General features: G+C 51.5%; 1 pseudogene across 1 annotated transcript in view; it reads right to left on the minus strand.

Annotated features, from left to right (window-relative positions):
• Positions 1-245: 245 nt before the first annotated feature.
• LOC144217527 (glandular kallikrein-like) overlaps positions 246-16,065 on the minus strand; it is an 18,284-nt pseudogene continuing 2,464 nt past the window's right edge. Inside the window, exons 2-5 of the transcript XR_013330918.1 lie at positions 4,207-4,366; positions 2,511-2,791; positions 2,218-2,354; positions 246-465 (exon numbers count right to left, since the gene is read on the minus strand). The product of XR_013330918.1 is annotated as a glandular kallikrein-like (transcript). The remainder of the gene's footprint in view (positions 466-2,217; positions 2,355-2,510; positions 2,792-4,206; positions 4,367-16,065) is intronic.

Raw genomic sequence — 16,065 nt, forward strand, 5'->3', positions numbered from 1 at the left:
CTCATGGGAAATGTTAGCACATGTCACTGTCCACCCTGGAAGGGTGGACACCCATCCCTCCCACAAAGGACATGGCCACCCTGTGTCTCTGCAGAACCTGATGTCTCCAGACATTCCTTATGTCCCCTGGAGGTTGTGGTGGGTGGGGCTTGCCCTCATTTGAAAACCACTGGTCTTCCCCTTCCACTGCAGGACACAGGCTGGGGGGGGGGGGTTAGCTTCCAAGCGCAACACATCTAGAAAGGCTAGATGATGCCAGAATTTTGTATGTATTTAGTTTGCATAAGGGGAGCGGAATGGCAAGAGGATTCAAGTGTTGGCCGCTATGGTCTCCTGGATCCACTGCAGGTAGGGAGTCAGTTTGGTGTAGACGGCAGGCATACTGGAGTGGCGACATGGGATGTGGCCCCAGGACATGATTCCTTGAAGCATACCATCACAGATCAGTGGGCTCCCCGAGTCACCCTGCGGCACAAGGAGGAGAGGAAAAGAAAGCTCAGCAAGGTCACGGGGTCAGTCTGCAGAGCTCCCCCTCCAAGACCTGGGTTCACAGAGCGCAGTGACTCCCCAGCTCCAGGAAAAGTCACAGTTCTCTCCAGGGTCCACTGCCAGAGGGCCGGCGGGATTCCAAGAGAGGAGACAGCGGCTTAAGTCCTGGCCAACAGGGGTGGGACTTCAGGGTCGAGTTTCTGCGCAGGGGGCAGGGTCCGGGAGAACGGTCCCAGACAACAGGTCAGTGGGGAAGGGGGGTGGGACCTTCAGGACTCATCTCTGATGTCACCTCTCCCAAACAGCTTTCTTGGACAGGATACCACTCCACAGGGCACTGGGGGACCATGGAAGGAGGTGAGCAGGGAGGAACAGATTCAGTTCTGAGATGAGAATGACCCCCTGGGGCAGGACAGGATGGAATGGAGGGGGAATGAGGGACAGAGGCGTGTAGACAACGCTGGGATGAGGGTCCAGCTGCAAGAAGGACAAGCATAGGTTGAACTAGGCAATGGACACAAAGCGACAGTGGGTGAGACAGGTAGCAGGAGCGGCCAGGCTTGGGGAGGGATGGGTTGGGGGAGGAGAAGTTGGGGGCGTGGCCCGGAGACTGGGGGACTTACAGACCCAGGGGTGGAGAAGGCAGTAGGCTTGGTGGAAAGTGCTGGGCTCACGTGGGGCTTGAGGAGGTGAAAGGCTGGGCTCCCACCTGCATGTTGTGGGGGGGGCATGGGGGGGGACATCGTGAGTGTAGATGTGTCCTTGGGGCTGCTCAGCTGAGAGACTAGGGCCAAAGCTCAGGTCATCCCGAGTCCTGTCTGCCCCTCTCCTCACTCATACTCGCTCAGCAAACCCTGGGGCTCTCTGTAGAGCTGTCAGAAGCGGACCCCTTCTCCCTCCCCGTCTCCACCCTGCCCAGCCCCCTCCTCAGCCGCCTCTCCTCACCCCTGTGGTCTGACCCACACAGATGCCTGAGGGACCCGTGAACACCCAAGTCAGGCCCTGCCCTGCTTCTGCTCAGCATCGCCCGTGGCCCCCGGGCCCCTCAGAGGAACAGGGGCGCCCTCCCCGTGCTCCCAGGTGAGGCCCCACAGGATGGGCCCCTTCCTTCCCTCTGGCGCCCCCCCCCCCCCACTGGGCTCCATCCACACTGGCCTCGCTGACACCCTCACACACACCAGGCCCGCATCCCTCGGGGCCTCTGCGCCTGCTCTTCCCCCACGCTCCGCGTGGCTCACCCTCACCTGCCGCAGGTGTTGGCTCTATGTCCCCTCCCCACGCCTTCTCCTCCCCCGTCACCCCTGCTGTCTCCCCCAGCTCCACAGTGTCTCCTGCCCCGTCGCACGGCCACCTCCTGACATGCACTATCACTTCTGGGTCATGTTCACTGCTTCTGTCTGTGTCCCCTCGCACAGTGGGGCTCCGTGAGGGGCGCTGTGCTCTGTCTGGTCATTGCTGGCTTCCCAGGGGCTAGGTTGGTGCTGGGCGCGTGATAGATGCTCAGTAAATACGTGCTGCGCGGAGGAAGGGGTGGTGTGGGGGACTGAGGTGCGGGTAGTGCTGGATGGGGGAGTGGGATAGGCGGGCGCTGAGGCCCCCCGGGGGGCGGAGCTACAGCTGGGGGGGCGACAGATGCTGGTGAACCCTCCCACCCCAGCTCTGAATTTATTTCCCCCACCCCGCCCCGCCCCAAGCCATGCATAGCCCCAAGGATACAGGCTGGCTCACCAGACATTTGTCGTTTTTGCTCTCCCAGGGCCCAGCGCACAACATGTGATCTGTCACCTCCTGGGAGTGGGCCTTGGCACATTCATCATTGGACAGGAGTTTGAGGTGCACACACTGTACCTCACCATCTGTTGTGACTAGGAGCAGGGAAAAAAGGGCTGTGGCCAGAATCTTGGCCGCTCCTCAGCCTCTTGTCCCTCAGCCCCTGGAATCTGGGTCCCCCCAGCCCCCTCTTCCTTACACCCAAGTACCTGGTCTCCAGGCGGCACAGTCTGGCCCTGGAGTACGCTTACGAGGTTGGATGCGGCCCCAGCCAAAGCTATAGCAGGTGCTCCGCAGCTTGGGCTCCTGTGTAGGCAGGTTGAGGATCTGCACAGTGTCTGTTTTCCGAATGGGATATTCCAGGCGGAGCAGCATGATGTCATGTTTGTAGTCCCCTCTAGGGACGCAGGTGTAACCCTCCTGGATGCTCAGGTTGAATCCAGGGTGGGGGAAGTTTGTAGCTCCCTGGAATAATTGGGCTGGGTCTTCATGCTCAAACAGGTTGTGGAGACCCACCCAGATCTGGTAATGGCTGGGGAGAGAGGGGGTTCCAGGGGATGAGGAGAGAGGAAGGGGAAAGGGAGATGGGGCCAGGGAGCATCAGGGAGGGTCCTGGAGAGAGAGAGAAGCAAAGAGTAAACTTGGAGAGAGGCCGCGCGCAGGAAAGACTTAGAGTCGTGGAGAAATAGAGACCTTGAGAAAACAAACGATTGGAACAGCAAGAAAGGCGGATCCAGAGACAAAGAGAAGCATCGAAAGAGAGAGCCTAAGGGGCGCCTGGGGGGCTCAGTCGGTTAAGCGTCTGACTTTGGCTCAGGTCATGATCTTGTGGTTCATGGGGTTGAGCCCCGTGTTGGACTCTGTGCTGACAGCTCAGATCCTGGAGCCTGTTTCTCAGATTCTGTGTCTCCCTCTCTCTCCGCCCCTCCCCTGCTCATGCTCTGTCTCTCAAAAATGAATAAACACTTTTAAATTTTTCAAAAGGAAAAGAAAAAGAGAGAGCTTGAAACAGAAGAGGGAATGAGGCGGAGGGGAGAACAGTGAGCCGGAAGGAGCACAAAGGAGACGGGAGAGGAAGAGAAAAGGCAGCAACGCTGGAAAAGGGTCCTGGGGAAGAAGCAGGAGGGAAGGGACAGACAGACGGGGATGGAGAAGGAGCAGCGGGTGAAGTGACAGAAAGACAAAGAACCAAAGGAAGGAGTGAGGAACANTGCAGAAGGTGGGGTGGCCCTGAGCCCAGGGTCAGCATCCTCCTCCTTCCCTCTCTCCTCCTCCCTCTCCTTTCTCTCCCTCCTCCCGCCTCCTCCTCCTCCTCCGCTTCCTTCTCCCCCCCCCTTCCTCCTTCCTCTAGGGCTCCCACTAGGCTCCAGCTGAAGCCAGCCTCTTCCTGTGTCCCCCTGGAGTGGATCACTGTCCTGGAAGGAGGGGCTGCGCATGTGAGACCCCCTCCCTCAGAGGCATGTCAGGACAGTCCCTTCCTTTTCTCTGGGGATCCCCGTCAGTCCCATGGGGGGTGCTCAGCAGCAATGGGGGAGAGGGAGTGAAGCAGACACCAGGAGGCAGAAAGGGGGAGGGGGAGACATACATTGACAGGGATGCAGAGGGACTCAGAGATGGACAGAGACATGGAGAGACACAGCGACCCAGAGGCCAAAGACAGAGGGAGACAGAGAAGAATCTTAGTCACACAGACACACAATGAAGCCACTTACAGAGAGACACAGGGAGACAGGAGAGGGACACACAGGAACAAAGTGACAAGAAGAGACAGAGACACAGGGACCAGTGGAAGACTTCCCTGGGGTTGTCCCTGCTGCTCTCCATGACAGACCAGCAATGTCTTTCTCTCCCTGAGCCCCCCAACCTCCCCTGAGGCCAATCCGGCAGCAGTGACTGGTTTTCATTCCTATGGGAGCACAGACCCCCCTCCCCAGTGCGCATACTCACCACTGATAGCAGTGAGCAGCTGTGAGCACCCACTGTGGGTGCACCAGGACGCCCCCGCACTTGGAATGGGTGAAATTGTACACAAGCGTATGCCGGGGTTGGAAACTCTTCTCACAGCCATTGGATTCCGTCTCCTGGGTTTGGGCCTGGGACTCAGTGCCTGTGGACGGGCACTAGGTCAGGGCAGGTGAGAGGGGGGCCTGGAGCTGGGACTGAGCAGTGCTCTGAGGTTGAAGGGACCTTGGTCCTAGAGGAGCATGGCAAGATGTGTGGAAAGGGTCTGGAATTCTCCAGCAGTCCCTTCATTGTGTTGATGGCCCATCCCGGGTGGGGAGAATTTCTGCTGAGATAGAGCCCATCCCAGGGATCAGGTAGGAGATAAGGCAGCGTCTGGAGCAACTTGTGATGTGGAGACCAGGTGTTTGGGGGCGATTTGGAGGTCTTGGACTAGGGGACAGGCGGCCTTGGTGGAGGTGTTGGCTCAGAGAAGAGGAAAGGTTCTAGAAACCAGTGTTAAGGACCCCAAAGGAGAGGGTCACTGACTCGAAGGAAAGAATTGGGTACCTCAGGCTTAGATAGTTCTATGCCTGGGTGGGACTTTCACGTTCTGAGAAGTTTTCAGTATTTAGGGGACGGGGCAGAGAGCTGACGGCTGGATAGGAAAGGTCACCTGGGGGCTCAGGAGCCACAGCACTGGACCCTGGAGAGCTAGGAGGTAGGAGGGGAAGATCAGGATCCCATGATCCAGTGAAGAGGGGGCATTTCTCGGAAGAGCTGGGGAACTCCAAAGAGAGAGACAGAGATGGCCGCAGGCTGTACCTGTCTGGTAACTGTCAGAGGGTCACTGGGAGGAAGAGGAACCCAGTGTGGCAGTAAGGACTGTGAGAAATGCAGCAGCGTGGAGAGCTAAGGAAGGTTGTGGGGTGAGAGTGGAGAGGTAGGAGGCACCTGGCACCCTATTGGGGCTGGACTGAGGGAACTGCCTGGTGAGAGGGAAGGCCTTATAAGGGCAGGGGGTGGAGGAAGGCACCCTGAGAGTCAGGGCCCCTCTCCCTCTCCCAGATCCACTATACTCACCGGTCGGCCCCAGGGACATTGCCAGGTACAGGGCCAAGAACCACATGGTGGCAGGGTGTCCAGGAGGTGGCAGGCAGTGAGCTAGTAGCTGGGGAGCAACCTTGGGGAGCCTTTAAATGCCTTCACCCCCAGGGCCCCGCCCCTACTCTGCCGGCACCCAGAAGCTGGCCAAGGCCTGCCTCTCCTTCTGGGTATGGACAGCCCCAGACCCCCACCCCCAGGCCTATGGAAGGGATGACAGAGCAAGGACCTGTTGTTCATAGGTCCTTAACCATGCCGGATATATTCCAGGGTCTGAGGCCAGGGCTTATGGCTCTGTTTCCTTGGTCTTGGGGACAGAGGCAGTAAGGAGGAGGCCCAGAAAGACAGAATCAACAGCTTTGGAGAATCGTGATGCCCATTACAAAGCCTCAAATGCCTACACCTGTCCCCATCCTAATCCCCATACACAACCTCAACCCAATCCCAGTGCAACCCAACCCAACCAGCCTCAACCCCACATAGGTCCAATCCAAGGCAAACGAACCCACCCAACTTAGCCTAACCAAACACAGCCCCCACATCTTCTCCATTCAAAATCAAACCAAACCCACGTCATCCTCACATCCAACACAATCTTACTTCCAGGCCTTCTACATCCCCAAATACATCCCCTACCATCCCCAATTCAACCCCCACACCTTTCCCATTGAAATCAAACCAAAACCATTCCAAACCCTAACAACGCCATCTAAAACCAGCCCTCACAACATCCAGCCCAAAGTCTGTTCAACCCAACCCAACCCTGTTCCCAATACAAACCATAACCACAACTCCACCTCCATTCTAATTGCCTTTCCTACTGCATCCCCAACCCTACCCAAAGCATTTTCTCTGGGGCAAGGGAAACCCAGTCCAACCCCATCCCACTCCTAAGGCTGCCCACACCCCTCCTCCACCCATGATCCCCTCTAGGCTCTGACCTCACAAGAGTCTGTGCCCCCAGGCTCCATGTCTGCACACAACATGGTGTCCATCAAGGGCCCTGGGTAGTCCTTGTTACAAGATGTGGCCAAGATAGCACTGCCCTTGGCACAATGCAATGCGTCAGGGAGACCCACTGGGGAGGTAAGTGACTTTAGAGTGGACCCATAAGATCAGGCCTCTAATCCTTCTCCCAACAAAGTGGAGTCCTGGTTTTTGGATAGCAGCCTTGTGACCCTTCTCAAGCACCTTGCTACGCCTGACTTCCAGGGTTTCTGGGGTCCTTATCCCAAAAGGGCCTAAGTCAGACCCATGCAGGCCTTATCCACAAGGGGGCAGTCATGGGCAGTGCCAGGCAGTACACATGACTCATGGGGCCACATGACATGACTAAGCTCTATGTCATACAAGGTTATGAATGTGGTCATACTATATCAGCAATGTGCACACGTGTGAATCAGACATTCAGACTTAGGTACTGATAAGGACAGCACTTGAAGCTGAAATTCACTTGACATGTATATGTGATGCCAGAATCACAGCAGGTGTCCATATGTGCATATGGATGTAGGTAGTTAAGACATGAGTGCATGTGCCTACACACAAACTCAGACCTAAATTCACAGTCTCCAGTGGAGGTCTGGACATCCAATGTCAGACATGGCCACACTTGAACACAGGGTCTAGACATACAAGCTGGGGTCCTGATAAGGATACACGGGGGAGAGACATCCATATGCACTCAGGTCCCTCAAGACATGTCCATAAACATGCATCTGTAAAATGGTAATATATACAGAATTTGACCTATGTGTGTTTCCATTTCCTCATCTGTTAAAGGAGGATTGTTGTAAGGGTAAATAGGTGTGTGTGTGTGTGTGTGTGTGTGTGTGTGTGTGTGTGTGTGTGAGAGAGAGAGAGAGAGAGAGATAATGCTTAGAACATAGCTACTGTTTAATAAATATTAGTTATTTTAATCAAGGATACATGATATATATGAGACATATATGTGGATACTCAAGTTGTGGACGCAAATATGGTCAAAGTCAAACATATATGCAGACCCCAATTAGATAGTCAAGGTCAAAATTTGATTAATCCACAAGCCACTTAGTGGTGTTTCAAAGTAGCAGGCACAAACCCAGAGACGAAGCATTCAGATGTGGCCCTAGTGGATCCGACTCCAGGGCACACCTGGAGTCAAGGTCAATTAGATAGTCAAGGTCAAAATTTGATTAATCCACAAGCCACTTAGTGGTGTTTCAAAGTAGCAGGCACAAACCCAGAGACGAAGCATTCAGATGTGGCCCTAGTGGATCTGACTCCAGGGCACACCTGGACACAGGGCCAGGCATTGAAGATGTAAGAGACATAGCAAGAGGCACAGGCAGCCAGGACAAGACATATTTATCCATATTTACACCAGTCTTCAAGTCAGATGCTTGATATTCAAGGTCTCTCATTGGGTTTCACATATGATGACAAGCTTCACAAGTGCAAGTGAGTAGGAGACAGGTACAGTCTTGCACATACAGATACACACAAACACAGAGAGAGAGAGAGAGAAGGAGAGAGAGAGCGAGAGCTGCACTATGCACAAGTACCAAACAGGTAGTTTTCAAGGTCAAGGACTATGAACCTTTACAAGGGGATACATAGATCTATCCCCTCAAGGTCAAAATCACACACACACACACACACACACACACACACACAGATGCCAACACTAGGGCAGGATTTGATACAGATCATACGTACAGATGCAGTGACCACACTCATTCCCCTGCTGTTGGGATCTGGGCCCAGAACTCTGGTGAGCACAGGGCAGCAGATGTGCTGGGATGAAGAGCATGAGGAAAACAGAGCAATGTTGTCTTCCAGGGAAAGGTAGAAGGTAAGAACTGGCTCATGTTGGGAGAAGTTCTCCAATGGCATGTCACGTGTCTTCAGAGCAAAGGAGTAAATACATTTTATACTCTCGATAGTCTATCGAGTTTGTTTTTCTATCATGAAGCCTTTCAAGATAGTATCTCCCTCAGAGAAGGTTTGTTTACTGTCCGTAATAACCAAGATAATATCTGTTTATGGCCAAGGACATTAAACATAGTATGTTCTTCCAAGCATTTTTGCATGCGGCCCACAATTATAAAGATAATATCTCCATCAGGGACAAATTTTAGACAGGTTTGCCAACAGACCCCTTATCCTTAAGAAGAAGGATTCCTAAGCCCCAGGGGTGCCTGGGTGGCTCAGTTGGTTAAGCTTCTGACTCTTGGTTTCAGCTCAGATCATGATCTCATGGTTTCATGAGTTTGAGCCCTGTGTCAGGCTCACACTAACAGTGCAGAACCTGCTTGGGATTCTGTTTCCCTCTCTCCACCCTTCTCTCACTCACTCTGTCTCTGGTCTATCTCAAAATAAAAAATAAATAAAAAGAATTCCTAAGCCCCAGTCCTTGGCTATGGCACAAACCAATGTGCGTGCAGAATCCACCTATGCTCCTCTGATCACCCCCATGGGACTTGGAGGGCAAGGCAAACTGATGTGAATAGAAAACTCATGCTACCCGCTGTGCCATGAATAGTAAAATCCTGCCTCTGACCCAGGATCTGGTGTGTTCTGCCAGTACTCATGAAACTGGCCAGCTAACATTTGTTTGCAAGTCAGTAAAATCATAGACTGTTCAGAGTTCTTGACAAACAGCTAGACACTGAGGTAGCACCTGGCCAGATGGTGCTGAGGTGGGTAAGGAGCCTGTTGCATGCAGAGACATGGTGCAGGACCGACCAGGACTGAGCTGAATTCTGGAGGAGAGTCGTAAGCTGTGGAGAAGCTGGATGCTTCTCCCAGATGGATCCCCCTCCAGATACAAATTCATACCACCTGCTGCTTGAGAAAATTCCTTTCACATCTCATGTCCCTCCCCATCCCACAAAGAGCTCTTCATCGTAGGTTCTCCCTCTGGGGAGAGTAAACTGTTCCCTGAGGTATCAGGGCAGACCCAAGGTGCCTCACAACCTTGAAATCACACTTGCTCCCTGGATTTTCTCCATGGCCTGAGCCCTAGCTCAGACCACATCTCTATTTGGACCCTCTCCACGTTATCCTCCCTTTAATTAGGGTCTTCCTATATGTCACCTCTCTGACCTCAGGATGTTCTTCCTTCCCAAGCATGCCTTTGCTTTAGCAGCAGTCACTTGGATGGCTGGAATTTCATTTTGCAACGTAACTTGGTCACTCATAGTGGGGAGGGGCAGAGAGAGAGGAAGAGAGAATCTCAAGAAGGCTCCACACTGTCACCACAGAGCCTGAAGAGAGGCTTCATCCCATGAGCCATGAGATCATGACCTGAGCCAAAATCAAGAGCTGGATGCTCAACTGACTGAGCCACCCCGGCGCCCCCCCCCCCATGGTAATATATTCTTTATCTAGGATTGCTACTCTGGTCCATTTAATGGGTGAACAGAAAAGCCGTTAGTTGGTAGTGGACCTCAGAACAAATGAAGGCTCAGCAAAAAGTCCAGTCAGCCACACAAGCTGCACTGTCACTTGGGCTGTATGAACCAAGAGATCCAAAGGTTGCATCACTCAGCCACTGTTGAGGGTCAAATCTGCCAGCAGCAAAAACCAACACTGAATCTCCAATAAGGCACCATTTTAAGGGCAACTACCCAGTCTCTTGTTGGTAGTCCTCTCATCATAAAAGGGCAAGTGTTTTCTTCCTACCGGAAGAGTCATTTACTCTGGTTAGGGAGCTCTCTACATACACTGACTCTGCCAAAGGAACCATCAATGAACTTACATAAAGCCTTATCCACGGTCATGGTATCGCACACAGCATTTCTTCTGATCAAGAATCTCATGGGCCCCTGGGTGGCTCAGTAGGTTGAGTGTCCCACTCGATTTCAGCTCAGGTCATAAGGGCAGAGGAGTAGAAAGGGTTCTGGGAAAATGTATGAGAGTTGTTGGGAAGGGTCTGGAATTCTAGAACCATCCCTGGTATTGTGGGTTGGTGGCATGTCCTGGGTGGGGAGGCTATGCTGAGACCAGAGCCAACCACAGGAATCAGTCAGGAAACAAGAAGGCAGCATCTGGGGCAGTGTGTGGTCTAAGGGTTGGGTGATTTGAGGTCTCACACATGGGGGATAGGAGGCTGTGGGGTCTGGGGTATTAAGAGTTTCCAGAAACTCAGGATAAGGTGCCCAGAGGGAGAGAGGCTTTGGAGGTAGAAGATCACTGACTTAGGTGATAGTTTGGTGGGTTGAGAAGAGCATCTTGTATGGGTTTAGGGTGTTTGGGAGCAGGGTTCCAGGATTGAGGCTGGAAACAGTCCGCTTGTCTGAGGGCTGAAAGAATTGGACAATCCCAGGTCACTGCATAATAGAGAGAAAGTCAAGTCTGGGAGTGTCTCCTTTGAGCTGCTGGTATTCTAAGATGCAGTAGGAGTCCCAAGGTCAGGGCTGGGGTCAAGGTGGACTGCACTTGGGAGGAGAGCAGTGATGGCAGTCATCTTGGGATGGGGTGAGGACAGCCTTTTGTTTCTGAAGACAATGGAAGTCATGGACTGAGGTAATGGAGGGACTTGGGATTCTCTTAGGAGTGGTCTCAGGGCAAGTAGGGAAAAGGCGGTAAAGTACTTAAAGGCTTAGGGATCCTGATTCACTTTGCTACCCAAATCAAGAGTATTCTCATGCAAAATCCAACACCCCCTGCAATAGACTATGTAGGTCTCAGGAGCTAGATTTATGCATCTCAAGTTTCATCTTTGGAGGGTCTCAGAGGAGAAATAGGAAGGTTTTCTAGTTTTCTACCATTTTGATTACCAAGGCTGTTCAGGAAAACCAAACTAACTCATCGTGGGTCTAGTCTTAAGATACGTGTTAAAAACTTGTGGCAGAGAAGGACAAACACCGTATGTTTGCATGTATAGGAGGATTAGGAGGAACTTAATGGAGGACCATGGGGGAGAAGAAGGGGGGANCATGTTAAAAACTTGATAGAAAAGTCTTCCTCCTTTCTAGTTAAGTAACCAGAGAAAGTGTCAGGATAATGAATAAAAAATGTTTAAAAAGTGGGCACTGAGGGGTGCCTTGCTGGATCAGTCAGTAGAGCATGGGATTCTTGATCTCAGAGTAGGTGAGGCAGGTGAGTTTTGAGGCCACATTGGGGTAGCGTTACTTTTTTAAAAAATAATAAAATCTCTCCCTTAAAAAATAAATTAGGGGCACCTGGGTGGCTCAGTCAGTTAAGCAACCAACTATTGGTTTTGGCTCAGGTCACTCACAACTCATGAGTTCGAGCCCCACATCTGGTTCCACACTGACAGCACAGAAGGATTCAATCTCTCTCTCTCTCTCTCTCTCTCTCGAAATAAACTTTAAAAATCTTAAAAAAATAAGTAGACACTGAACATCTGAATCTCTTATAACACTGTACGTTAAATATACTGGAATCAACAACAACAAAAAAGATGAGTAGAGATAAACCCATTTTAAGACCATCAGGACTAGAGTAGAGGAATATAGTCATCCAAAGGCCTGATCCCCCACACGCAAATCAGGGGTTCTCCCAAGTCACCTTGTGGAGAGAGGAACTTCTGGATCCAGCAGCCCATCCACATCCTAACCCTCATCCACAACCCTAACCAAAATCTCACCTGACCCAACGTAACTCAATCCAGCCCAACCCCATACAACCCCTACTCAGCTCATTTCAACCCAACTCTGGCCAATGGCCCTTCCAGAATGAAGCGTTGGAGTCTAGGATTCTTGGACAAGTCACATCCAGCGTCTCTCATACACCTTTCCACAATGGCCCCCTGTGATCCTGGGCTCCTTGTCAGACACCAGGATTCAGCCAGATGCCACATGGGCCCTTCCCACAAGGGGGCAAGCATGGTCAGTACCGTGGGCAGTGCAAGTGGTGGGAGAGGTGGCACAGGTGGGGCCAGTTGCAGCAACATGACATCTTGGTGGCAACCTTGTGTCTCACAGCACTTGCTGAAACACCCCACAGTATCTCTTGGGTATCATGCTTATGCAGACTGTGCTCACCAGGAGCACCCACATGGAGTTGTGTAGACAGGGGCTGGGCACAAGTTGAGTGCAGGGTAGACAAAAAGACCAAAGTGTGAGCAACCTGGGCTCTCTCAACCCTGTGGGATGCTGGAGTTTCAATTACCCACTGGTAACATCCTAGAGCCAGGGGCCAAGCCCTGCGTCTCAGACTCCTTGGAGTCCCAAGGCAACCACACACTGGGGTCCAACCCCCAAGCTCAAGTACATCCTTCCACATAGTATGGGAGTCGGGAAATGTCCTACACTTTTCCCCAACCTTGGAGTCCAGGTCCCCAGACTACCTCCCACAACATCCAGGGGCCAACCCCCAGACCTCTCCATCCCCAGATCCAGGATCCTGTTATTCTGACCTACCCACTCATAACTCATCAGAACCATAAGCCCTGCATTGTCACAGCCTTGGTCAGTGGGTCCCATGTAGCACATCGTGTGGGGAGATGAGGTTGAATGTCCACACACTGAGGGTCACTTGCCAGAGCTGGGAGTGGAGCTCATACTCCTCACCTTCCAGGAACTTGTCACCTTCCTGGGTCTCTGGGAAAGTGAGTGGAAAATCCCTAAAGACAAGAGCCCTTTGCTCTACTGTTACCACTTCCCTGTGCCCTACTCTACCTACACATTATTCACATATGCTTTTCCTGAAACTTCTCCAGAAGCCCCTGGGTGCTTTAAAGCAATATTCTTTCTGCTGCTTATTTTTCCAGAATTTCTCCCCACCTCCTTTGACCTCATTTGCTATAGGGGTGTGTGTGTGTGTGTGTGTGTGTGTGTGTGTGTGTGTGTGTGAGATGGCTTCACTGTCCAAGATATATTCAAGATCACAGCCATACACACAGACATATNGTGTGTGTGAGATGGCTTCACTGTCCAAGATATATTCAAGATCACAGCCATACACACAGACATATATATTAGGCAGGGTTTGCACATACAGGTCAAATGACCACATTCTGTCTGGTCAGCCTGGGGAAACATGGATGTGGTAAATAAGACACGTAGAAGAATGGACGAGGGTGTCCTGGAGAAAAAGATGGAGAGGGTGTGCTGTGAACAGTGTTGGGGTAGAATTCTCTATGGACCCTCAATGCTTCTGCCTGTCTTCTGAGCAATGGCATTAACATAGTTTGCTTAGATAAGATGTTTGTCTAGGAAGCAATCTTAAATGGTTATTTCCCTCAGAACAGTTTCTTTACTGTCCAAGTGATAAAAACATCTCTCCAGAAAAATCTGTTTATTGTCCTAGCTAATAAAGATAATGCCCCCCACTCTCACAAAGATTTATTTGCTGTCCAAACAATAAATATGTCTCCTGGGCCTATCTCTTTATAGCTCAGATTAATAAAGATAATATCTCTCTCCTGAGCTATGACTGAGAAGATTTACTGACAGCCCTCTGATAAGATTGCGGATTTCCTCGGTTGTGGTACAAAACAGTGTGTCTGCAGCATAAACCTGGAGATGTGGACTCCTTCAACTCGAGAAGGAACAAATATCTCACAGATCACGTTGGTTAATAGTGAAAAACTAGCTGCTTTCCCCGTATGAGTGGAAACAAGGAAAGGGTGTCTTTTCTTTCTACTCTTACTCCACATTATACTGGAAGTCTTAGCCTATGCAATGAGGCAAAACAAAACAGAAAACAAACATACAAACAAACAAAACACCTAAACTGTCTTTCTCAGTTCCTGAGTCCATCTCTCCTCCTCCCCGCTCTACGTCTTGCTGCGGAGCTGAACTGAGTCAGTGCCCAGCTCTGTCTCTCCGAAGTCAATGACTCGCTCCAGCTCTTTCTCCTTCTCCCTTTCTTCCCCTCACAGTCTGACTTGCTGTCCTCCTGTGTTCCGGGTCTTTGATGTCAATGTCACACAGCCCCTCCCTCCCCACTAACTGCCTGGAGGATGAAGAATAGGGTGCGAAGGAGAGTTTGTAGAACTTGGGCTAAAAGTCCTCAAGTGAATCCCCATCTTTCTAGCAGATACGAACATGATGACCACATACAGGATGGCTTGGGTCTGGTGCCTGAGTTCTGTCCTTCTCATGTTGGAGATAACTGAATGTGTGTATGTGTGGGGTGTGTGTGCGTGTGTGTGCGCACAAATTGGAAAATTATGAAGGCCAACGCTCCGTTGAATACCGTTTCTGACAACGTCCTGATGTTTGCCCACCACGGTCAGATGGATGAGGTCAGAGGGTGGAAGGTGACCTGGGTGGCTCAGTCGGTTGGTTACACATCAGACCCTTGATTTCAGCTCAGGTCATGATCTCACAGTTTGGTTCGGGAGTTCAAGCTCTACTTGATCAGGATGTATTATTTTATTTTTTATTTATTTTTTAAAAGCTTATTCGTTCATTTTGAGCAAGAGAGAGAACTAGCAGGGGAGGAACAGAGAGAGAGGGGTCAGAGGATCCTAAGCCGGCTCCGTGCTGGCAGCAGAGAGTTTGATGTGGGGCTCAAACCCACAAACCTTGAGATCATGTCCTGAGCAGAAGTCAGGCACTTAACCAACTGAGCCACCCAGGCGCCCCAGGATGTATCATTTTAACACGCACAGTTGGGGGACAGCTGGGTGGCTCAGTTGGTTAAGCATCCGACTTCAGCTCAGGTCATGAATTTACAGTGCGTGGGTTCGAGCCCTATGTCAGGCTCTGTGCTGACAGCTCAGAGCCTGGAGCCTGCTTCCGATTCTGTGTCTCCCTCTCTCTCTGCCCCTCCTCTGCTCATGCTCTCAAAAATAAAGGTTAAACATTTTAAATAAAAAATAATAAATAAGTAAGTAATCATTAAAATTTGGGGGCGCCTGGGTGGCTCAGTTGGTCAAGCGTCCAACTTTGGCTCAGGTCATGATCTCATATTTGGTGGGTTCGAGCCCCGTGCTGACAGCTCAGAGCCTGGAGCCTGCTTCAGATTCTGTCTCCCTCCCTCTCTCTGCCCCTCCCCGACTTGCTCTCTGTCTGTCTCTGAAAATAAAGACATAAAAAATTTTTAATTAAAAAAAACTATTCCTAGTAAAAGAAAATAGTGTATCAGGAAGATAATATGAACCCGGACACTTTAACCCTGGCGCTTCCCTCATTTCCCCAAAAGGGTGCTATCTGCAGCCCACTGCCATTACGGTATAAAAGACTCCTGTGGGGGCGCCTGGGTGGCTCAGTTGGTTAAGCGTCCGACTTCTGCTCAGGTCATGATCTCACGGTTCGTGGGTTCGAGCCCCGCATCGGGCTCTGTGCTGACAGCTCAGAGCCTGGAGCCTGCTTCAGATTCTGTGTCTCCCTCTCTCTCTGCCCCTCCCCTGCTCACGCTGTCNAAATAAAACATTAAAAATAAAATAAAATAAAATAAAATAAAATAAAATAAAATAAAAGACTCCTGCGTCCCAGGCCAGGATGGCTGGGAGGCCAGACGCTAGGATTGGGGACCTGAGGGAATGGGACTGGAGGGTTTGCACTGTTGGACCTTGTGGGAGGTAACGGAGGGGGTTCTGGATTCCTGGGTTAGGGAGGGGAAGAAAACAGTGGGTCTGACTCTGCAGCTAGAGCCACTGTGTGTGCTGAGAGGCAGAGGCTGGGCTGTGGCCCCAGGGTCTGGTGAAGGGTAATGGGATCCCCGGGTTCCCAAAGGGTCAGAGGTTGCCCACCGCTCCATCTTTCTGTCGTCTCACCCAGCGTGTCACCGCCCGCCCGCAAGCCTCCCTGCGGCCACCGGGGGTCAAATCACCGCAAGTGCAACGATGAAAGCACCAGC

This window comes from Crocuta crocuta, unplaced genomic scaffold (genome assembly GCF_008692635.1).
Source record: "Crocuta crocuta isolate KB4526 unplaced genomic scaffold, BGI_CrCroc_1.0 scaffold334, whole genome shotgun sequence".
In the NCBI taxonomy this organism is placed as follows: domain Eukaryota; kingdom Metazoa; phylum Chordata; class Mammalia; order Carnivora; family Hyaenidae; genus Crocuta; species Crocuta crocuta.